This window comes from Elephas maximus, chromosome 4, assembly GCF_024166365.1.
Source record: "Elephas maximus indicus isolate mEleMax1 chromosome 4, mEleMax1 primary haplotype, whole genome shotgun sequence".
Taxonomy (NCBI): domain Eukaryota; kingdom Metazoa; phylum Chordata; class Mammalia; order Proboscidea; family Elephantidae; genus Elephas; species Elephas maximus.
Genome location: NC_064822.1, coordinates 147993315 through 148018982, shown reverse-complemented (window position 1 = coordinate 148018982; position 25668 = coordinate 147993315). Strand labels below are relative to the sequence as shown.

General features: G+C 36.5%; 1 long non-coding RNA gene across 1 annotated transcript in view; it reads right to left on the bottom strand.

The window, feature by feature from the left end:
• Positions 1 to 5199: 5199 nt before the first annotated feature.
• Positions 5200 to 25668, bottom strand: part of LOC126075841 (uncharacterized) — a 52295-nt gene continuing 31826 nt past the window's right edge. The window contains exons 2-3 of the long non-coding RNA XR_007517296.1: positions 13004 to 13183; positions 5200 to 5419 (exon numbers count right to left, since the gene is read on the bottom strand). This is a non-coding gene — a long non-coding RNA (uncharacterized LOC126075841). The remainder of the gene's footprint in view (positions 5420 to 13003; positions 13184 to 25668) is intronic.

The following is a 25668-nucleotide window of genomic DNA, read 5'->3' as shown; positions in this document are numbered from 1 at the left end:
AGAAGTTTAAAAGTCTTGTCTTTTAGAAAATTATCTCCTCAGAATGCCGGGCCGTTGTTTCAGATACTGCCTTCAAGGGGAATGGAGAGAAGAGAAACATGTTTAAATTAGCTTAGGGGCAACTGTGACTTGGACAAAGGATGCAAGTGTTAGTAATATCATTCTGTCTGGATTAGGGTTTCATACAACACTGCTAGGAGAACATTTTTACTTGATGTTGAATTCTTGATGAAGTTTTAACTTGTCAAGAGTTGTAAGCTCATAAATTTGTGTATATGGTAAAATTTTATTCAATTAAGCCACATAATGCTCTAGGTATTTTATTGTTCTGAAAATGAAATCTCTTGGACATGCTGTTTCCTGTACCCAAAGGCTAATCCTCAAAGTGTACATTCATAACTGAACATTAGTTTATAATTTTGGATTAAATCCTGGGGCATTTACTAGTTAAACATGTATTACATCTTGTATAACACGCCTTTCTTATTGACTTATTTTTAATATATGAAGGAATTAAGGCCTATTTATGTTCTATTTCTTAATTTAAAAATACGACGAGATCTGATATTAAATAAGATTATCAGTCATCGATGGAGATAAAACAAAAAGAACACAATTGGTGAATATGTATTTCTGAAGAGCCAAATGCAATGACCTAATATATCCAATATTATGAGTCCATGTAAATATTTTATATTTAAAAACAAACTTAATAGGAAGTTTTTTGTTTCCCATAAAACAGAAATGCATCCTTGCAATTAAATAATAAAACGATGGGTAATCTTTTTACAGTGCTTACTTAACTATCAGATTTAACAAGCTACTCAGGATATTGAACCATAAGCCTTAACTAAATATGGGAGGAGATTTGACACAAAGATTGCAAAATGAATAATCCTTAAAAGAAATATTGTTAACTGCTTGTATATACTGAAATGCTGTTGTGTTTTAGGCACTGTGCTAGGTACTTCAAAGTTTTTTTGTTTGTTTTGCTTGCTGGTTTTACTTAACTTCATAGTAACCCTTTGATTTAGCTACATCACTGTTAAGAAAATAGAGCTAAAAGAGGTGAAAATAAATTAGCTTACTGAAAGGGATGTAATTAATATGAGGCAAATCTAAAATTTGAACCCAAGCTTGATTCCAAATTTCACAGAAGGAAAACGCTAATTTAAAATACAGGCATTAGGTGTTAAGGTAATCAATTTTACATATAAACATCAATTCTTTATATTTGTAGGTGTTTATTCAAGGAAAAGGCCAAGTTACATCAATGAAAGCTATCTTGGCTATGAAAGCAGATCATAGGTTTAAGCGCAGTATGATAAGGAGGCAGCATAGCGTAGTGCCTACAGCCCTGTGTTAGAATACATATTCTGGAGCCCAACTAGCTAAATTAAAATACCAGCCTCACTATTTATTAGCTGTGTGACACTGGGCACATGGCTAGTTTCTTGGTGCCTCAGTTTCATTATCTGTGAAATGGAGATGTTAAAAATACCAACCTCGCAGGGATATGGAGGATCAAGGGAGTTCACGTATGTCAAGTTTAGTGGCTGCACATGGTAAGTGAAGTGTGCACGTGAGCCACTGTTCTATCACACAGAAGCTATGTGGCTCATGATCGTGGCATTATGGGATGGACAGCAAGTGTCAGTAAGATTAGGAGAAAAAGTGATGGAAATTTGGAGTTGGAGAAAGAGAAACATGTACCTTTGGCTAATTAGTGGGATTAAGAAGGAAAGATAATTCATGTAAGTAATATGGAAAGCTGATTATGGTATTCACGTTTAATGCAGCATAAATTAATGTATTCAATAACTATTTACAGATGGAATTTTGCATGTCAGGCACTGTATTAAATGGAAGAGACATTAGAGTGAGGGAAAGAGACACTGTCGCCATCTTTTAGGGTTTATAGTTCAGGCATGCCTCAGTAACAGAACTGACAGATACTTCTAGGTACAGCTATGAAGCAGACTCACTGGAATCTCTAGCATCTGTTCAGCTATTGAAGTCACTTATTACTGCAGTATTATAATTGACTAATGCCGTTGAGTCGATTCTGACCCATAGTAACCCTATAGGACAGAGTAGAACTGCCCCATAGAGTTTTGAAGCAGCAGCTGGTAGATTTGAATTGCCAAATTTTTGGTTAGCAGTCAAACACTTAATCACTCTGCTTAACTGCCAGGACCCCAAAATATTGTAAATGGTATGGTCAAATGCCTAGAATGTTATTTTACTTTCATTCTTACTTTAAAATTATGGCTAATTCTCTATAACTTTTTGTATAGAGTAAAATTTGATATATAATCATTTTAATAATTCAAGCTGTATTAAATGAGTGTTTTTAAAGTTTCAGCAATTAGCAGATGAGAATAAAAAGCCCAGCCATCCGATTTTGATATGTTTTGATGTAACTCAACAGAATGGAGAAAGTAGGCTTTATTAGCACTATTGGATACTCCTGAGAAGATTAACAATTATAGAATTTTAGATAAAGGGAGGTTCGAATGTTTCTTAATGGCTTATGTCAATGGTAACCATACGGTCATATTTTCTAAGACAGTCTCACTTTAAAATGTCAGTTTTATCAGTCATATTATCAATTTGACTGACAAATATGGCCATCTTTCATAACAAATATATAAGTATCTTGTATTATCATGAGTTACTGTAAGTTAAAGATTTGACTATTTTTGGTAAAATTATATTTTTTTGTCATGATTTGACATAACAGTCGAGTCAGTAAATATACCATCTTGTCTATATTGAATATTTTAATCCTTGAAATTCACTATTAACTCTACAGTACAGTAAGACTTTATTATTTTTATTGAATCTAACATACCTTGTCCGTAAGGGGGGGAAATACTATTGTATAATGCCATGTCATTTATAAAGGATTATAATTACTGCAAGGAAATACAAGTACATTAAGTTTTCATAATACTGCTTAATATTAAATAATGTTTTACAGTCTTTTATCATGAAATCTCAAAATCACTTACTCTGCCATGTGTCTTTCCAGTGATACAGAGAGGATTACAAGTGTGTTCCTGATCTCAATGAATTTACAATTCAGTTGGGAAGAAAAATATGAAAAGTTAAAAGGCTGCAGAAGATCTAAATAATATTAAAAGCAAAGATGGAATATGTGCAAATATTACCATCATTGTCATTTAAATTGCATAGAATATTTTTATGAAAATGGAATTTGAATTGAATTTGGAGCATAGTACAGAGGAAGTGATTCTGGGTGGGTGGAAAAAAATGAATAAAAAGTTGGAAAAGGGAAAGCTCATTGTGTATTGAGGAAATAGTAGGTTTCAAGGTCTGCTTTGAATGAAGAGTTCACAAGGGGGGAACAGTTCATCTCAGTTCAGAGAATATTAATTGAACTCACGTTACATGTCAAAATTGTGCTAGATACTGGAGGAGGGAATACAAATTTACATAAGTTCATTCATTTAATAACTATTATCCAAATAGTGTAAGAAGTTCTAATGAAATAATTCTTGCTCTAATGTATCTAATCAGGATAGATAGACCTAGTATATCAGGTAATGGAGTGCCTGGGTGGCACAAAAGGTTAAGAGCTGGACTACTAGCTGATAGGTTGGTGGTTCAAATCCACCCAGAGGTACTTCGGAACAGAGGTCTGGCAACCTGCTTCTAAAAGGTCACAGCCTTGAAAACCCTATGGAGCAGTTTTACTCTGTACATATGGGGTCTCCATGAGTCGGAATCAACTCCATAGCAACTAACAACAAGTACCCCCCTTCTTCCCCTCTTCATATTCAAGGATTACTCATGTATAATCTCTATGCCTGGAATATAGCTTGGACCTATTGACTCCCTTCAAAAGAATACAGCAAAAGTGATGGGATAGCCCTTCTAAGATTAGATTACAAAAAGGCTATGATTTTTATCTTGCTTACTATGACTCCCTCTGAGGGAAACAGGTACCATGTTGTGGGTATCCTAATGGAGATACTGATGGGTCAAGAAATTGTTGAGGCTTTTAATTAGGCAAGTGACCTGATCAATTAAATAGATGATGGTGCTTGCAGCATAGGGAATAAAACATAAGAGGGCAATACCTGTGGCAGGAAAAATAATAACCTAATTAAGAAGCTTTTTTAATAGTCTACATTAACAAGAAGGAGGATCTGATCTATGGTAGCCCTGGTATAACTGGACAAGAAAAGATAAACATGATAAATATTTATAAATACACATCAGAATTTTACTGATGATTTCATGTGCAATGGCATGAAAAAGTAAGAAGAATTGAGAAGCTGAATATAATTCATAGTTTTCTGCTTTGTTTGATGTGTAAATATCCATTCTCCCTTTCCTTAGTTATCATAGTAATTCAATTTGATTGAGGATGGCAATAGACTCAACTAAAACATATTTCTAAAATTTTCTTCCAGGTTGGTAGTAAGTGAGTAAGATATGGACAATTTAATGCGAGAAGTCTTATATTTTTTAGAATTCCTAGAAAAGGACCTTAGAAAGCGAAGAGATGCTGTTTGTCTTCTCCCTTCCACCTTCTTGTTGCCTAGAATGCTTATGTGATGGCTGATGGCTAGAGCTCCAGCAAACTATGTTGGGTCACAAAGCGTCCTTTAGGTTGAAAGCCATGAGTTAGTTGTTGAGGCAGAAGTATAGAAGCCTCAGTCACACATGACCATGAAGCCCACCATACTACTCCTAATAAACCTTTCTCCTGACTTTTTTCATGTGGTAGAATAAAAATTTGTTTTGTTTTCCCAGTCAGGCTTATTGAGGTATAATTTAAATACAGTAAAATAGATTAGAAGGTATATAGTTCCAAGAGATTTGACAAATGTATGTGGTCATGTAGCTACCATGGCAATCACAACAAAAAGCCAAGGCTTAGGTAGATTCACTGGTACATCACACTAACGTCCAAAAAAGAAACACCTTCCTTCAGAAACTCTTCCAAAAAATGGAAGAAGAGGGAACACTTCCCAAAGCATTCTATGAGGCCAAAATTATCCTGACATCAAAATCAGACAAAAGTACCACAAGAAAACCACAGACTAATCCCTTGTAAACATTGATGCAAAAATCCTTAGCAATATCATAGCAAACTAAATATAAAAAAAAAAAAAATATATAGGAACATATAAAAAGATTATACATGACTAAGGGGGATTTATCTCAGTGATGCACGGTTTATTTAAAGTCTGAAAATCAACCATACTAATAAAATAACCACCACATGTCTGTCAGTTTGTCATTCCGTGGTGGCTTGCATGCTGCTGTGATACTGGAAGATTGGCTGCCCATATTTCAAATACCAGCAGGGTCACCATTCGTGGACAGGTTTCAGCAGAGCTTCCAGACTAAGAGTGGGCAGGAAGAAGGAGCTGGCAGTCTGTTTCTGAAAAAAAAAAAAAATTAGCCAGTGAAAACCTTATGAATAGCAGCAGAGCGTTGTCTAATATAGTGCCGGAACCTGAGCCCCTCAGTTGGAAGACACTCAAAACACGACTGAGGAAGAGTTGCCTTCTCAAAGCAGTCGACCTTATTGACCTGGATGGAGTCCAGCCCTCGGGACCTTCATTTGCTGAGAGGGGACATCTCAAAATAAGAACAAATTGCTGCAACCATTCATTGATTGTTGGAGCGTGGAATGTGAGAAGTATTAATCTATGAAAATTGGAAGTCGTTAAAAAAAAAAAATGAGATGGAAAACATAAAGATCAATATCCTAAGCATTACTGAACTGAAATGAACTGCTGGTATTGGCCCTTTTGAATCAGATGATCATATGGTCAATCATATGCCATGAATGACAAACTGAAGAGGAATGGTGTTGCATTCATCATCGAAAAGAACATTTCGAGATCTATTCTGAAGTACAACACTGTCAGTAACAGGATAATATCCATATGCCTACGAGGAAGACCAGTTAATACTACTATTATTCAAATTGACACACCAACATTAATGCCAACATGAGGAAATTGAAGGTTTTTACCAAATTCTACAACCTGAAATTGATCAAACATGCAATCAAGATGCATTGATAATTACTGGTGATTGGAATACAAAAGCTGGAAATGAAGAAGGACTGGTAGTTGGAAAATATGGCCTTGGTGATAGAAATGATGTCAGAGATCTCATCATAGAATTTTGCAAGACCACCAATTTATTCATTGCAAATATCTTTTTTCAATAATGGCAACTATACATGTGGACCTCGCCAGATGGAATACATAGGAATCAAATTGTGGAAAGAGATGATGGAAAAGCTTAATATCATCAGTCAGAACAAGGTCATGGGCCAATTGTGAGACAAACCATCAATTGCTCATATGCAAATTCAAGACGAAGCTGAAGAAAATTAGAACAAGTCTACTAGAGCCAAAGTATGACCTTGAATATACCCCACCTGAATTTAGAGACCATCTCAAGAACAGATTTGAAGCATTGAACACTAAGGACCGGACAATTTTTGGAATGACATCAAGGAAATCATACATGAAGAAAGGAAGAGGTCATTAAAAATACAGAAAGAAAAGACCAAAATGAATGTCAGAAGAGACTCTGAAACTTGCTCATGAATGAAGGATAGCTAAAGCAAAATGAAAAAATGATGAAGTAAAAGAGCTGAATGGAAAATTTGAAAGGGTGACTGGAGAAGACAAAATGAAGTATTATGATGAAATGTGCAAAGACTTGGAGTTAGAAAACCAAAAGGGAAGAAAATGCTCAGCATTTCTCAAGTTGAAAGAACTGAAGAAAAATTCAAGCCTTAAGTTGCAGTACTGAAGGATTCTACGAGAAAAATAATACATAATGCAGGAAGCATCGAAAGAAGATGGAAGGAATACACAGAGTCACTGTACCAAAAAGAATTTGTCCATGTTCAAACGTTTCAGGAGGCAGTATATCATCAAAAGCCAATGGTACTGAAGGAAGAGGTCCCAACTACACTGAAGGCATTGACAAAAAACAAGGCTCCAGAAATTGATGGAATACCAATTGAGATGTTTCAACAAACGGATGCGGAGCTGGAGGTGCTCACTGGTCTATGCCAAGAAATTTGGAAGACAGCTAACTAACCAACCGACTGGAAGAGAAATATATTTGTACGGATTTCAAAGAAAGATGATCCAACAGAATGTAGAAATTACCAAATAATATCATTAATGTCACATGCAAGTCAAATTTTGCTGAAGATCATTCAAAAGCTGTTGCAGCAGTACATCGATAGGGAACTGCCAGAAATTCAAGGTGGATTCAGAAAAGGACATGGAAGAAGGGATATCATTGCTGATGTCAGATGGATTGTGGCTGAAAAAAAGATGTTTATCTATGTTTATTGACTGTGTAAAGGCATTTGACTGTGTAAATCATAATAAATTATGGATAATATTGCAAAGAATGGGAATTTCAGAACACTTAATTGTGCTTATGAGGAACCTGTGCATAGATCAAGAAGCAGTTGTTCAAACAGGAGAAGGGGATACTGCATGGTTTAAAGTCAGGAAAGGTGTGCATCAAGGTTGTATCCTTTCACTATACTTACTCAATCTGTATGCTGAGAAAATAATCCAAGATACTGGACTAAATGAAAAAGAACTGAGTGTCAAGATTGGAGGAAGACTGATTAACAACCTGTGATATGCAGATAACACAATCTTCCTTGCTAAAAGTGAAGAAGACTTGAGGCACTTACTGATGAAGATCAAAGGCCATAGCTTTCAGTATGGATTGCACCTCAACACAAAGAAAACAAAAATCCTCACAACTGTACGAATAAGCAACATCGTGATAAATGGAGAAAATATTGAAGTTTTAAAGGATTTCATTTTACTTGAACCCACAATCAATGCCCATAGAAGCAGCAGTCAAGAAATCAAACCACATATTGCCTTGGGCAAATCTGCTGCAAAAGACCTCTTTAAAGTACTAAAAAGCAAAGATGTCACTTTAAGGACTAAAGTGCGCCTTACCGGGGCCAGGGTGTAATCAATCGCCTCGTATGCATGGGAAAGCTGGACAATGAATAAGAAAAACTGAAGAAGAATTGATGCCTTTGAATTATGGTGTTGGCAAAGAATATTGAATATACCAAGGACTGCCAAAAGAACAAACAAATCTGCAATGGAAGAAGTACAGCCAGAATGGTCATTAGAAGGAAGAATGGTGAGGCTCTGTCTCACAGACTTTGAACGTGTTATCATGAGGGACCAGTCCATAGAGAAGGACATGGTAAAGTAGTCTGTCTGTGAAAAAGAGGAAGACCCTCAATGAGATGGATTGACACTGTGGCTGCAACAATGTGCTCAAGCATAACAATTTGAGCATGGTGCAGGACCGGGCAGTGTTTCGTTCTGTTGTACAGAGTTGCTATGAGTTACAACTGACTCAACAGCACCTAGCAACAACACAGCAATAAAACAAAGGGGAAAAACCACATGGTCAATTCAATAACCTGTTGCAGTGGAGTCTATTCCCACTTATAGCCAACCTACAGGACAGAGGAGAACTGCCCCATAGTGTTTCCGAGGCTGTAAATGTTTCAGGAAGAATACTGCTATATCTTTCTTAGGTAGAGCAGTGGGCTGATTTGAACTGCTGACCTTTTGGTTAGCAGCTGAGCACTTTAACCACTGCACCATTAGGGCTCTTCCTGGTCATCTCAGTAGATGGAGAAAAAGCATTTGACAAAACCTGAAATCCTTTAATGATAAAAATGCTCAACAAACTAGGAATAGAAGGGAACATCCTGAACCTGATGAAAGGCATCTATGAAAAACCCACAACTAACATCATACTTAACGGTAAGTTATTGTCCCTGTTAAGATCAGGAAAAAGATAAGGATATTTGCTCTTATCTTTTCTATTCAGTGTTCTACTAGGGATTCTATCAAGGGAAATTAAATAAGAAACAGAAATAAAAGACATTCAAAATGAAATCAAAGAAATAAAATAGTGTAGTTGCAGATGATATCATCTTATATATAGAAAACTGAAAAGAACTCCCTAAATGCTATTAGAATTAATAAATAATTTTGGCAGCATTGCAGAATAAAAGATCAAGATACAAAAACCAGTAATATTTATATTATATTTATATACACTATATTTATATACACTGTAAAAAATATTTATATACACTATAATAATCTGAGAATAAAATTAAGAAAAAAACCTCCATTTATAATAGCATCAAAAAAGAATAAACTATTTAAGAATAATTTTAACAAAAGAAAGATTTATGCACTGAAAATCATAATGGAATGACAATACCTTTAGGACAGTAATGTCCATGGGGTGGAACATACAGGCCTTGCTGCTGCGGTAAGTATACATGGTTTACTTATGGAATGGAATGACAATACCTTTAGGACAGTAATGTCCATGGGGTGGAACATACAGGCCTTGCTGCTGCGGTAAGTATACATGGTTTACTTTACATGCATATATGAGTAGTAAGTAGTTAGATGTGGGACTCCAAATCTCAAAAGGAGGGTAAAGGCAAGGCTGGAGATATAAATCTGTGTCATATTAACCTATAAGTGGTTGATAAGTATGAAAATGAATGAGGTTGTTCAAAGATAGAATGTTAGGGAATAAGAGTGGAACACAAGTGTTTATGAAGGAGACAGCTAGATGGCCCTAAGAGAAGATTCAAAAGGAAGAGACATTAAGGAAAAAAGAGAGTACCCAAGTCTAATTTTCTCATGTAAACCAAGGATTATAAGTTTTAAAAGGATATCTTTTGAACAAAATACAGTTAATTATGACATCAAAGATTGATATTTATCTTGAAGGGTACACCTTTAGTACGTATGTATATTTAGCTATCTCCACACTGTCTTGTATTTTCATTTCATTTGGTGAATGTCTCAATTATTATATATTGCTGTATATTTTTTGTTTCTATCCCCATGGCCTTTTCAGGGATAAACAAAAAAAAAAAGAAAACTCTCTGCCGTTGAGGCGGTTCCAACTCATAGAGACCGTAGAGGACAGAGTAGAACTGCTCTGTAGGGTTTCCAAGGAGCAGCTGGTAGATTTGAACTGCCGACCTCTTGGTTAGCAGCTGAGCTCTTAACCACTGCACCACCAAGGCTCCAGAAGGGCTAGGAACCACATTTTATTTATTTTATATGCCCGGTTCTTGGCCAAAACAGGTAACATAATGGTGTGTTTATAGACAAAAACGTAAGTCAAAGGATCACATAGAATGCAGAACTTGGTGGGAGATGATGTTGGAGAGGTGAGCAGTGGCAAATAAGGCAAAGGATCACACGGAATGCAGAATTTGGTGGGAGGTGATGTTGGAGAAGTAAGCAGTGGCAAATCATGCAAAAATTTACTTGCCATGAATTGGTGCAGGATTTTAAATGGGCATGATGTGGCCAGACTTAGATTTTTGGAAGATCGCCCTGGCAGGTTCACGGCAGAGGGTCTAAAGGCCACATGACTAGATTCAGGGACACTACACTGTGGCAGTATAGTCACGGCAAGAGACTGAATGACCTTGACAGCTGGTCATTAAATAGATATGAGGTAAAATGTCAGGATGAGGTGTGACCAAGGGAAGTATCTGATGAACTTCTACTGAAGATTTCACATGCGTTTTAGTTGGATGCCACTTACGGGCAATGTTCTTGAGCAAGCTACTTATTTGCAAACCTGTTATTAGATAACCATTAGTTTTCCACTCATAATGTGTCCTGACATGAAGTAAATCCCTGAATGAGAAAATTGAACGTGAAGAGAAGTCAAGAATGACTCCTATGTATCTATCTTTTTGATAGCAATGCATGTGGGTAGCACCTGATGAAAAGAAAAAATGAAGAGCATTAGCTTTGGAAAGAAATTTTGGTTAGTTTTAGCCTTATTGAATGGAAGTATCTGCAGGCTATGCAGATGCAGGTGATCATTAAGAAGTGGATATGAGTCTGAAGTTAAAGGAGTCATCTGAGCCTCTTCAACAGGAACATGTTTAAAAATAAAACTAGTTCAAAATGACTAACAATGATACTTTATGGAAGAAAAAAATGTAGGGAAAAAAAGAAATATAACAAAACACACATAAGGCTCATGGTGAGTTTAAACTGTGATTAAAGTACTTTAAGCCTTTACATAATCGTAAATATGTAAAATCACAATATATAAGACCTGGATAGAAAACTCCAAAATACGTTTAGGGCATCTTTGTATGTGGCTATTGTTAGAGCTATGTCACTTCTGAGTTTCTCGTTTTCAGAATGTGAATAGCTTGGAGTGTATATTAACTTATGAATGAATAAAGGGTAAGAAACAGAGCTAGGGAGAAAAGAGAAATAATTAAGGAAATATTTGATAAATTTCTCACGACAATTTCACCCATTAAAAAAAAAAAACAAAAAACTCATTGCTGTCAAGTCAGTTCTGACTCATAGTGATCCTAGAGGACAGAGTAGAACTGCCCCATAGTGTTTCCCAGGAGCACCTGATGGATTCGAACTGCTGACCTTTTGGTTAGCAGCCGTAGCTCTTAACCACTATACAACCAGGGTTTCCAACTATTTCACATATAACCCAGTGCCAGTGCTGTCGAGTCAATTCTGACTCATAGCATGCTTTAATGAAATGTAACTTTTGGACAATGTTCTTGGGCAAACATCATGGAGCATTAGGTGACCACTAATTTTACACTCTTAAGTCTGATGACTGAATCATTGTTGAGTCTTGAACATTTTGATGAATACGCTTTAAATAGCATTTTTTCAAAATGCCCAAATTGTATGCCAACGTGGTCTAACGTAGCAAAAAACAATTTGAAAAAAAAACTGGAATTTTTCAAAGTAACAATTTGATTTTAAAATATTGGTACCCTGGTGGTACAATGGTTGTTAACCAAAAGGTCGGCAGTTTGACTCCACCAGTGGCACTTGGAAATCCTACGGGGCAGTTCTACTCTGTTCTATAGTGTCACTATGAGTTGGAACCAACTCAATGGCAAAGGGTTTGTTTTTTGTTTTTGTTTTTGGTAATAGGACTTGAAAGTCATTATGCTTAATAGTCATATTATCTTGATGTCTCCAGTGCATAATCTAAGAAGAACATCAAGAAAGAGAAAAGAATGAAATAGTGGAGCTTTTCTAAGTGTCTTATAACATGTCTACGACCCTTATCTGCAAGTTTAAAATCCATCAAACCAGAGATGGTTTATGACTAATTTAGTGACAAAACCTGAAATTAATAGATACGAGGCTATTTATGCTCTTTAATCGTACTTAGTGTGGATATGTGCCTGCCCATATATATGTATGTATGTTTAGTGTGGATATGTGCCTGCCCATATATATGTATGTATATACATATGTATATGTATATATATGTATTTTTATATACATACACATACCTATCCACACACATACTTTGCTACAGAGAGCAAAAGTTTTCGACAGCCAGGAAGCTAAAGGACATTCAGTGTCCAGTTTTTATTGAAGGTCTTGATTACATAATGCAGACTCCAGCCTCTCTCCCCTGAGGCTAGTAGTTATCTCAAAGTGTAAATGCTTTGAGGCCTCTGACCTAGCTACCAGGAGATAATCTTAATAGGTACCCCTGAGGTCAGTCAATACCAGGAGGTAATCTTGAGACACCTCCAGGTGGAAATCTCTGGCCTGGTCACCATGAGATAATCATCACAAGATAAGTACCTCTGGCAGGGCCAGCTAGCTCCCCTACCCGAGAGCCACCTCTCTGGCATAACCTGTCAGGTCTGGAGTCCTAGCACATATGTATCTGAAGTCCTAGCAATTATCTCTTAGGAACTGAGTACAAAGACCAAATTACTCTGGGTAAAACTAAATTCTAAAAACTCTCAGCCTGGATCATGTGCTAATCTTCTTGGTGGGAAGGTACCTGTTACCATGGAGTTGATTCCTCCTCCTAACAACCTATAGGACAGATCAGAACAGCTCCATAGGGTTTCCAAGGCTATGATCTTTACCAGAGAAGATTGCCACATTTTTCTCCCATGGAGCAGCTGGTGCATTCCAATCGCAGACCTTTCCATTGGCAGCTGAGCAGTTAACCACTGTGCAACTAGGGTGGGAAGGTAGGTCTCCTTAATGGCCAACTCACAATTACATGGAGTACAAAAAGGGCATTTCCCTTAGAAGAATTGATGCTGGAAAAAGAAAAAAAAAAATCAGATACCCACTACATATTGTATTCTTTAAAGACAATCCAATGTAGGACACACAGAAGGCAAAGAATAAATAGGTACCAGGTGAATAGCTCAATGAATGAATGCATTTGTGTTTCTATAAATGACAGTTTTATGATATCAAGCATACGCTAAGCTAAAAAGGAGGCATGTCTTAGGAGAAAATAAGCCACACCATAAACATTTTTTTTTAACAATCTCAACCTATTTTGAAATCATAATCTTGTTTAACATGAGTACCTTATAATAGGATATGGATATTAAACTCATTTTACCCAACTATGGCTTCTTAATCCATTCTAAGATTTGATTGAAGCTTTTTGAACTTGGATAAATTTGCCTGGAAGTATTAAAAGAAATGTGCACCCGATTTGTTGGGCTGGGTTATAGCTTAATTAAGACAGAAAAAAAAGGGAGATTTACTTAAAAAAGTATAAGCAAAATCTGACAGGCACAAGGTTGATCCATATTAAGACTACATTAAATTTACTGCACTCATATTTTTCACTTCATTTGGTCAATCATTTAAATATAATTTTACACAGTATAAATGGCATAAAACACGGAAAGCACTATATAGCTAGAATAGTTTTATTTGATCGTACACAGGTTCATTTGATGACTTTGCATTTTTGATTACATAAAGAATTTGTTTTATTAACACTAACATCCCTAGCAACAGACTTTTGACTCAAATTATTGAAAAGTGGCCTAATTTGCCAATAGAAGTTATGATTGTATTTATCAATCTTTTGAGTTATTAAGAAAGATATTATAATTTTACTGTATTTCCAATGCCTTAGGGCACTTCCAGCATGTGTCTAGACACAATGCATTTTGCTGCTGAAAAAGTACAGCACTCACTTAAGGGGCCAACAGTGGATCATTTAAATATGTTTGGAGATCTTGGCTACAATTAATGTTGGCAAAAAAGCAATAGATAGTATTATTTATAAGCCAATCCTTGAGCCCTAAACCTCCAAACCAAAGAACCAAATCCCATGTTGTGCACAGCAGCCTTAACAGTTATTCTTTTTTCCTCCATTGTTGTAAACGTATCTGTCACATAACTTTTACCAATTCAACTTTTAACAGGTGTACAGCTTATTAACAGCAATTACATTAATCAACTGTGCAACCCTACCCTTAATCAATGCAATTTTTCCATTACTTTAAATCTAAACTCAGGGCTCCATAAGCAATACCACTCCTTCCCTCCAAGTCTTCTTAAAACCAAACAATAGTTTAACAACTTGTAAAAATGTCTGTCTTGAGCATTGTGTTCTTTTAAGATTTATCTACATGGTATCAAACTGACAACAGCATCTCAAACAATTAATTTGGAAACTTAGGGGGCAGTGAGTTAATGTTAATGAGGGAGGAACAACGCAGAAAAGGAGGGAGAGAATGGCTGCACAACTCAAAGAACGTAATCAAGGTTACTAAATTGTTCACATAGAAATTGTCAATTGGTATATATTCTGCTGTATATATTTACAACAACAACAAAAATAATTTTTTTTTTTTAAAAAAGCCAATCCTTTTCAGAGACACTGGACTTAGCAACAGATTTGTAGCAGTAGCTTCCTCCTACCCTGTGTCCCTGGCTACTTATCAGCCACTTAATCTGTTTTCACTAACCATTATTCATAGTGTCTTATTTCAAATGGACAACACATATTCCAATCAGAGTGCCATCTATATATTCGAAATGTATATGGAGAGCTATACTGGATATGTGAGAAGCTCTGTGCATTTTACAATATTCACTTAAAGGTTGGAAATAAAGTTGGATTTTATAATACCAATTACATTGCTTAGATAAATAATATCTCCATGCTGCTAGCCTCTTTTTAATACTATCTACAAACATCAGCATGTGAAATTATACTCAGTGCTTTAGGCAATAACAGTGTTGAGAATGGGATCAGCATCTGGGTCTAGAACATAAGATTAGGAACACAGAGTATGGAGAGATTCCTTTTGAAATTGGGTGGTGGGTGATGAAAATTACTAATGCAAATGCAGAAGGCTTTAGACATCATGACTATTGTACTATTACGTTGCTCAGGCAAACTGGATTTTAACATAGTCCTCCATTTTTATTTCTTTCCATGTATGCATGATCAAACACATTATTGCTGTCAGTCCCGAGAACCAAGGTGACTACTTTCAAGGGTAAAAAGATGTGCAGAGGTCTACTGTTCAGTCACCGTAGATCCTCTAGAAGACAAAAGTAGGTTGGAAGTCATAATTGCCATCAATCTTATAAATAAGATCCCAAAATAAATTAGTCTAGAATAGATCGTCTTTTACAGTTTATTCTAGAGCTAACTCCTCTGTCTTTACGTTTCTATAGTGGTTGATATTACTATCCTGCTACAGACTTTGTAGTTCACTAACATTGTATTCTAAACTAATTTTATTTACTTGTATTAGAATTAGCTTAATATTTGGGAGAATTGATATTTTTTCCCATATTCTAAAATTTGGAGACATTAAGGAATTCTTCAAAACTTACTGCCCCTCGACCCCCCAGGATGAATCAGTACAATATGACTAGGGAAACCTGGCCTAGAAGTAAGTATTCTAATCTAATTCTGTTACTTTGCTAGAACAATTTGACGGTCATGAAAACATTTTTTTAATTGTGCTTTAAGTGTAAGTTTACAAATCAAGTCAATCTCTTATACAAAAATTTATACACACCTTGCTATGTTCTCCTAGCTGCTCTCCCCTGAATAAGATAGCACACTCCTCCCCTAAGCCCTGTATTTCCCGTGTCCATTCAACCAGCTCCTGTCCCCATCTGGCTTCTCATCTCACCTCCAGACAGGAGCTGCCCTCATAGCTTCATGTGTCTACTTGAACCACGAAGCTCACTCCTCACCAGTATCATTTTCTATCTTATAGTTCAGGCCAATCCCTGTCTGAAGAGTTGGCTTTGGGAATGGTTCCAGTCTTGGGCTAACAGAGGGTCTGGGGACCACGACTTCTGGGGTCCCTCTATTCTCATTCAGACCATTAAGCCTGGTGTTTTTATGAGAATTTGAAATCTGCACCCCACTGTTCTTCTGGTCCATCAGGGATTCACTGCTGTGTTCCCTTTCAGGGCACTCACCAGTGTTAGCCAGGCACCATCTAGCTCTTCTGGTCTCAGTTTGATGTCGTCTCTGGTTTATGTGGCCTTTTCTGTCTCTTGGGGTCATTTTTACCTTATGTCTTTGGTGTTCTTCATTCTCCTTTGCTCCAGGTGAGTTGAGACCAATTGCTGTATCTTACTTAGATGGCTGCTTGCTAGCGTTGAAGACCCCAGATACCACTCAACAAAGTGGGATGCAGAATGTTATGTAAACATTTCTCAATGCTGGATAAATTATCCTAACTTAAAGAAATGGTTCTAATATTGTCGGACAGCCAATATGAGCTCATTTTGTGTGTGTGTGTTTTAATTTTTATTGTGCTTTAAGTGAGAGCTTACAAATCAAGTCAGACTCTCATACAAAATTTATAAACATCTTGATATATACTCCTAATTGCTCTCCCCCTAATGAGACAGCACACTCTTTCCCTCCTCTATTTCTTTTCGTGTCCATTCGGCCAGCTTCTGTCCCTCTCTACCCTCTCATCTCCCCTTCAGACAGGAGATGCCAACATAGTCTCATGTGTCTACTTGATCCAAGAAGCCCATTCTTCACCAGCATCATTGTCTATCCCATAGTCTAGTTCAGTTCCTGTCTGAAGAGTTAGTTTAGGAATGGTTCCTGTCTTGGAATAACAGAAGGTCTGGGGACCATGACCTCCAGTGTCATTCTAGTCTCAGTCAGACCATTAAGTCTGGTCTTTGTACGAGAATTTGGGATCTGCATCCCACTGCTCTCCTGCTCCCTCAGGGGTTCTTTGTTGTGTTCCCTGCCAGGGTAGTCATAGGTTGTAGCTGGGCACCATCTAGTTCTTCTGGTCTCAGGCTGATGTAGTCTCTGGTTTATGTGGCCCTTTCTGTCTCTTGGGCTCATAATACCCTGTGCCTTTGGTGTTCTTCATTCTCCTTTGCTCCAGGTGGGTTGAGACCCATTGATGCATCTTAGATGGCCACTTGCAAGCATTTAAGACCCCAGACTCCACTCTCCAAAGTGGGATGCAGAATGTTTTCTTAATAGATTTTATTATGCCAATTGACTTAGATGTTCTCTGAAACCATGGTCCCCAAACCCCCACCCCTGCTATGCTAGCCTTCAAAGCATTCAGTTTATTCAGGAAACTTCTTTGCTTTTCGTTTAGTCCAGTTGTGCTGACCTCCCCTATACTGTGTGCTGTCTTTCCCTTCACCTAAAATAGTTCTTATCTACTATCTAATTAGTGAAAAACCCCTCTCCCTCCCTTCTTTCTTCCCCCTTCTCATAACCATCAAAGAATATTCTCTTCTCTGTTTAAACTATTTCTCAAGTTCTTATAATAGAGGTCTTATACAATATTTGTCCTTTTGCAGCTAATTTCAATAAGCTCATTTTTGAGGAGGCTAAGATAGATAATCTGTCCGAATGTGTTAATTCAGTGAAATAACAGATGTGTAGGATATTGAAATAAGTCAACACAAACAGAGCAGTGGGGTCAACTTTTGCAATAATACCACTGAATTCTTTGTATTTCTCTTCCTAACTAAAACAATAAGCATATAGACAAATCAGGCTATATTTGTCTACGTATCTATCTATAGAAAGATTGATATTTACCTTTTAGATTAACAGAGATTTTCTTTGCCAGTTTGAGTACCCACCACTTAAAAAAAATTGTGTTTCATGGAGTATCTAGAAGGCACTTTATTTAGAAACAAGGAAACATATTTTCCTCATTTGGAGTTGTGAATGGAAATTGGATAAATGTTGATAATTTTCACAAGTGTTTTTAGGTGAAGATACAATAGAAGACAGCCAGCTTATCTTTAATGTAGTTTCAGGTTGTAAGTTTTGGAAGAGAAGTTAGCTGTACTGAGATCATGTTCTCTGAGGTGCGAATCTTGTTTTCAAGAGAGACCTTAATGTATTAATGTAGTTTTTCTGATTCTAACATAAAACTGTGAATAGTTCTGACTAGGGAAATCTGGCTAACTAGTTACTTATTGAGAGGTAAATTGTAAATATAGATACTTGAAAAATGTTTTCACTGGTACCAACAAGACAATAAAAAGACTTATAAATTGGTCAGATTAACTTTAATTAACATTTATTGATCAATCGTCATTATATGCCAATATGGTGAGACATATGGAAATATAACGGAATGCTGTATCTTTTACTCTCAGGATGTGTGGTCAGGTACAGAGAGAAATAAGCAAACATTTAAAATGTGGCGTGATAAATGCAAAAGGAAGACTTTTTAGTGCAAGTCCAGGTGTACTAAGGAGGAAGAAGTAACGCTGCAACCTCAGGGAGGAATTCACAGAATGTGGATATGAGAAAGTTTTAAAACAGAAGCAGAGTTCCCTGGAGAAAAAGTTGGGAGGGTACTGTAGGCATGAGAAACAACATGGGCAAATATTCAGAGGCATGAAAAAGCATGGTATGTGTTCAGGAAGTTATAAAAGGGTTCAGCATTGACCCAAAAAGGAATGGTATCCTTGGAAGGTGGCTGGTGGTGTCAACTTTAGGAATGCTAGTTAGGGAGGCAGAATATGAGAAGCAAGGGCTGAGGGTCGAGTTACGAAAGATCCTAAAGTCACTCGTAGGAGAAGAGGGTATTGGAGGGCTTTAAGTGCAGAGAAATATAAGTGGGTATCTATTTCAGAAATATCACACTGATATCAGAATGGGGAGTTTTGGTATATAAATGCAAATTCTTGTGACATTTTAAGGCAAAGAAGTTATCATATAATCAAAATCACAGAATGCTCAAAACATGAAACTGATTGAGCTAGATTTTAGTGAATGCTAGCTCTTTAGTTTCAGAAAGGAAAAACATTTTCTTCCATGGAACTTTTGCTTATTTGACACACTGCCTGCAGAAATTAGCAATACTGTGCTCTAACTGCATTTTTTTAAATCTCTCCCTCTGCTACTGGGACAAGAATTTTTTCTTTTTTTTAAAGAAGGATTATGTCTTATATTTGCACCCTGTTTTTTAACAAACTACCTGATTCACAGGATTTAATAGCTGTTGAATAAATCAATAGCAGTTAAATTCAATACCTCCTTGTGTTCTTTTGAAAAGCGTGCTCAGAAATTGGCCAAGCAGTGATTATTTACTCAGTGTTAACTCCCTCTGCTGCCTTGCCATCAATTGTATATCACCACCTAGCTTTACCAGCAGTAAAGAACAAAGGTTGTGAATTTTTCAATGTTTTTATGAAAATTAAGTAGGCTATACATAAATTCACTTACCACACTAGCCTTTTGATATGCTTTCTTTGGTAGAAGGCAAAAAAGTAGAGCTGTAGTTAACACGGGTGAATTTCTCATAATTCTGTCTATACCCTTAAGCATGTATCGATGCTGTGTATATTCTGGCAGAAAAAGAAATACCGCAACCAGTAATAAGTAAATCAGAACAAAACAGGTGTGAAAAGGTCTGTTCTCATCAAAGGGGAGAAGCTGTGCAGTCTGTTCCTTCCACAAACCTACATAAGGTATCCCTCTCTTAAAGTGGCCCAAGGCCCACGGCTTTGATCTGTCAGACTAATAATTCATCCAATGCCACATCACAAGAGGCATTTCCTTTGGAATATCAAATAGCAAAACAATTAGATTTTAGCTTTGAACATCTATATTTGATCAACAATAAAGAAGACAAATTCATTAATAATTTTAATAATTATTATTTCTTGTTCTTCCTATATACATTGGTGTTGGTGTTTCAGTCTTTCTAGCAAAAGCCCATGATTTTAAATAAAAGAATAATAAAAATAAACAAGAATCCAACACAACATACGTAGCATCCACTTTAACAGAAATTGACGTTGTGGAAACAAACAGGATCTCCTATTTATTCATATAGTCATTTTTTCATTTACTCTACATGTTTTTATTAGGTGCCCACTGTGAGTGTGGTATCGCTCTATACACTTAAGGTACATCGGCAAGCAGTATAAAGATCCTTACCATCAGGGGCTTAGGGAAAGAAAGGGAACAATAACACAATAATTAACTCAATAATTATAGTTTATTTGATGGCAATTTTGCAAGACCAATGACTTCTTCATTGCAAACACCTCTTTTTCAACAACATAAACAGCTCCTACACACATGGACCTCGCCAGATGGAGTACACTAGAATCAAATCCACTACATTTGTGGAAAAAAAAACAATGGAAAAGCTCAATGTTACAAGTCAGAACAACAGCAGGGACCGACTGTGGAACAGACTATCAGTTACTCATAAGCAAGTTCAAGTTGGAGCTGAAGAAAATCAGAACAAGTCCACAAGAGCCAAAGTATGACCTTGAGTATAACCCACGTGAATTAGAGACCACCTCAAGAATAGATTTGACACGTTGAACACTAATGACCAAAGACTAGACGAGTTGTGGAACAACATCAAGGACATCATACATGAAGAAAGCAAGAGGTCATTAACAAGACAGGAAAGAAAGAAAAGACCAAAACGGATGTCAGAAGTGACTCTGAAAGTTGCTCTTGAACACAGAGTAGCTAAACCAAAAGGAAAAAATGATGAAGTAAAAGAGCTGAACAGAAGATTTCAAAGAGAGATTGAGAAGACAAAGTATTATAATGACATGTACAAAGAGCTGGAGATAGAAAACCAAAATGGAACAACAAACTTGGGATTTCTCAAGCTGAAAGAATTGAAGAAAAAATTCAAGCCTCAAGTTTCAACAGTGAAGGATTCTATGGGGAAAATATTAAATGACGCTGATTGCATCAAAAGAAGATAGAAGGAATACACAGAGTCACTGTACCAAAAATAATTTGGCAACAATCAACCATTTCAGGAGGCAGCATAAGATCAAGAACCAAAGGTACTGAAGGAAGACGTCCAAGCTGTACTGAAGGCACTGGTGAAAAACAAGGCTTCAGGAATTGACAGAACACCAACTGAGATGTTTCAACAAAGGGACAAAGTGCTGGAGGTGCTCACTTGTCTATGCCAAGAAATTTGGAAGACAGCTACCTGGCCAACCGACTGGAAGAGCTTCATATTTTTATCCACTGCAAAGAAAGGTGATCCAACAGAATGTGGAAATTATTAAACAATATTATTAGTATCACAAGTAAAATTTTGCTAAAGATCATTCAAAAGTGGTTGCAGCAGCACAACAGGGAACTGCCAGAAATTCAAGCTGATTTCAGAAGAGGATGTGGAACAAGGGATGTCATTGCTGATGTCAGATGGATCCTGGCTGAAAGCAGAGAATACCAGAAAGATGTTTACCTTGTTTCACTGACTATGCTAAGGCATTCGACTGTGTGGATCATAACAAATTATGGATAACATTGTGAGTGGGAATTCCAGAACACTTAGTTGTGCTCATGAGGAACCTGTACATAGATCAAGATGCAGTCATTCAAACAGAAAAAGGGGATGCTGCATGGTTTAAAGTCAAGAAAGATGTGAGGCAGAGTTCTATGCTTTCACCATACCTATTCAATCTGTATGCTGAGCAAATAATTTGGAAAGCTGGACTATATGAAGAAGAACAAGGCATCAGAATTGGAAGAAGATTCATTAACAACCTATGATATGCAGATAACACAACCTTGCTTGCTTAAAGTGAAGAGGACTTGAAGCACTTACTGAAGACTACAGCCTTCAGTACGGATTACACCTCAGCATAAAGAAAACAGAAATCTTCACAACTGGACCAACAAGCAACATCACGATAAACCAAGAAAAGACTGAATTTGTTGAGGATTTCATTTACTAGGATCCACAATCAACGCCCAAGGGAGCAGCAGTCAAGAAATCAAATGACGCTTTGCATTGGACAAATCTGCTGCAAAAGGTCTCTAAAGTGTGAAAAAAGCAAAGATGTCACTTTAAGAACTAAAGCGCACCTGACCCAGGCTGTAGTTTTTTCGTTCACCTCGTATGTATGCAAAAGCTGTACAATGAATAAGGAAGTCTGAAGAAGAATTGACGCCTTTGAATTATGGTGTTGACAAAGAATATTGAATATACCACAGACTGCCAGAAGAACAACCAAATCTGTCTCGGAAAACATACAGCCAGGATGCTCACTAGATGCAAGGATGGTGATACTTTACCTCACAGACTTTGGAAATAATATCAGGAGGAATCAGTCCCTGGAGAAGAAAATCAGGCTTGGTAAAGTAGAGGGTCAGTGAAAAAGAGAAAGATCCTCAATTAGATGGATTGACACTGTGGCTGCAACAATGGACTCAACCATAACAATGATTGTGAGGCTGGAGCAGGACCAGCCAGTGTCTTATTCTGTTGTACATAGGGTTGCTATGAGTTGGAACCTTCTCGAGGGTACTTAATAACAATAGATGGCAATAGGTGCTGTGAAGAAAAAAATAAGTAGAGCAGGGTAAATAGAATCCAAGAGTGCCAGGACTGAGGAATGCAATGCAATTTGAGGAAGAAGGAGGAAATCTGACTTGCATGTATCTAGAGGGAAAATGTTCTGGGCTAGGAAAGCAGACTCTGCAAAGGCCCTACTTAGGGTAGAGTTTGCCTGGGGTGTTCAAGAATAGGAAGGAGACTAACATGGCAGGAACTGAATGAGCCAAAGGGAAAAAGAAAGAGAGAATTGCACATAAGCTTATGTAGTGTCCTAAGGGGTAGAGGGTGAATTATGGAAGAACTTGTGAACTATTTTGAGGAATTTGACTTTACTCTGAATAAAATGGGCAGTCACTACAGCTTTTTGCGAATGTGAATGACATGTTGTTGTTAGAAATCAGGTGGTGTAGGGGGAAAGAGTAGAATCAAGTCAATCAGTTAGGAGCCTATTATAGGAGTAATATAGGTGAGAAATAGATCGTGGTTCACACCATGTTGGTAGAAGGCGAGGAGAAGAGTTTTTGATGAATGTTTCTCATGGTTTATCAACATTTTAATTTTTTTATCCAATAAAAGGTAATATATCTTCTCTATATGAATGTGCTTCTTAGAAGAACTCAGCTAGAGTTTACTGTCTTAGATTGGTTATGTAACGCTAAAACACTGATTCAAAACATTTCATTTACTGTTCTTTTCAAGTATATATCCATTGTCTCCTACAGTGAATTGCTGGAGGACGCGGAGAATATCTTATATATCACTCTGCTTTAACTGTAGAAGGTACCCAGTAAATATTTTTGGGTTAGGGTTTCTTTACTTGAAGAGCTAAGAAAGCTTTCTGAAAATTTTGAATTTTGCTTAGCTATCATATTTACTGTTGCTGCTGTGGTAAAAAAAAAAAAAATCTGATATTTAAGGATCTGATTTGAAGATAATAGTCATGATTAGTTTCAGAAAACAGTGTGATTACAGAGGTTAATGCCCTTAAACCTTTATAATGCATTTAACATAATGTTATCACGCTGAGAGAATTTAATATTCTCTGCACTCAATGCAAATGAGCAATCAGGAAAGAGACACTACCAGTGAAATAGAAGAGGGTTCAAAAAGCGAAAGAAAATAAAAAAAAAGGTTAGTTTAAGTCTAAGACAGAGATATGGATTTAAGCCAGTGGAATTCTTGGGATATACTTCTTTTCATAAAGACATGAAAATTGGTGGAATAAATATAATTACCTTTGGTTTTTACAAGTTTTAAGTTGGCTAACCTTTAGTACAAAATGGACAGAAATATCCAATAACCTCAAAAATGTCCAATAACCTCAACAGTAGAAAAAAATCAAACAGTTTAGCTCCCAAATCTGACAACAAATGAAAAATATGTACCCTGTTTTAACCTTCTATAGAGGACAATATACATTTTAACTCTGATCTGTGAAATTATTGGTTTTTCCTAAAGCAAAATATATTGTACTCAAATTATGGCTTGAATTTATAATGTACAAATCCATTTAATTTCTTATATTGCCTTAACAATACTAATTAATTCCATTTAAATTCTATATGTTAGTGACAGTGTTATAAGCCCCCCAAAACAAAACAAAAACCACTGCCGTCCAGTAGATTCTGACTCATAAAGGTGCTATAGGACAGAGTAGAACCGTCCCATAGGATTTCTAAGGCTGTAAATCTTTACGGAAGCAGACTGCCACATCTTTCTCCCACTGCAACACCTGGAGGGTTTGAACCACCAACCTTTTGGTGAGCAGCCAAGCACTTTAACCACTGCACCAACAGGGTTCCTTGAAAGTGGTCTAACTATCCATGAAATGGGGGAGGTGGGGAATTATGCAGAAAGTACTTTAACATAACATATCCAATTAATAGAGAAGCGCAAGATCTTGTTTCCACTATTGGAATAGCCACACTTAAGTCTGCACGTACCTTTAGATTAATATTTAAATTTCAATATGATAGGGACCAGAGTTTTTTTCTAGTTAATAAAATAATAACAATGGTATTGGTAACTATAAATGATAGGCTGGAGATATTTAGGGAACAGGACAAAATGATTAGTAATCAGTTTTTTGTAGAACCTCATGCAATTCACCAGCAGTTCAGTTTTAAAATACTTCTGAAGCATCTGCTCTTTCAAAATCTGAGTTCAGTGGATAATTATATGCATTTTTTCTCCTAAAAACCACCTTTAGTATACTCGACAGAATGGATACTAATATTTTCAAACCACAAACTATTTCAGCAGCAATATTGTGGCTTTTTCCCCGTCAATAGTTTAAAGAAAAAAAAAAATCTGAGAAGCATGTTTTAAAGAGAAAAATATTTTAGTCTTTGACCCAGAGATTTTCCAAAACTCTTAACTCTCTAAGAAATAAAGTATATAAAGATTTCCAAATAAAATCCCAAACACCCAGTGATCCCATTTTACATCTGTATTGGGTAGCAGGCTGAGTCATTAAACTTATCTGATTTTGTACTCTTTATCTATTGTAAATGCTTTTACCTGGGAATAGGTCAATTTAGTTGTAGAGCAACTTTGTCAGGTAACCTTCCCTTATAATTTCCCATCTTCACTAAGAATTAAAAGGATCTACCAGAGAAATCCTCAGAAACCCCAAAACTTGGGTTTTAAAACTTCTCTAACTGAATAGAACATCTTTCATGCCTGCAGATATTTTTACATCTAGGACAGCCTACAGTTCTGCTTGCCAACATGAAGCTTAGCTCACAAATTTTTCAGCAGCTGCTATGACAATGAGCCAGCTTTTATGTAAATTAGATGTCCTCCTGATAAATTTTTAACTACGAAATTAATTTTTAAAAATTACGATTAATTTTTTCTGAAAAAAAATGGTAAAATACTTCAAGTGTATTTATTTAATTGAAAAAACCCAGTGCCATCGAGTTAAGTCTTTGCTTTAAGATATATATATATGTGTGTGTGTATAT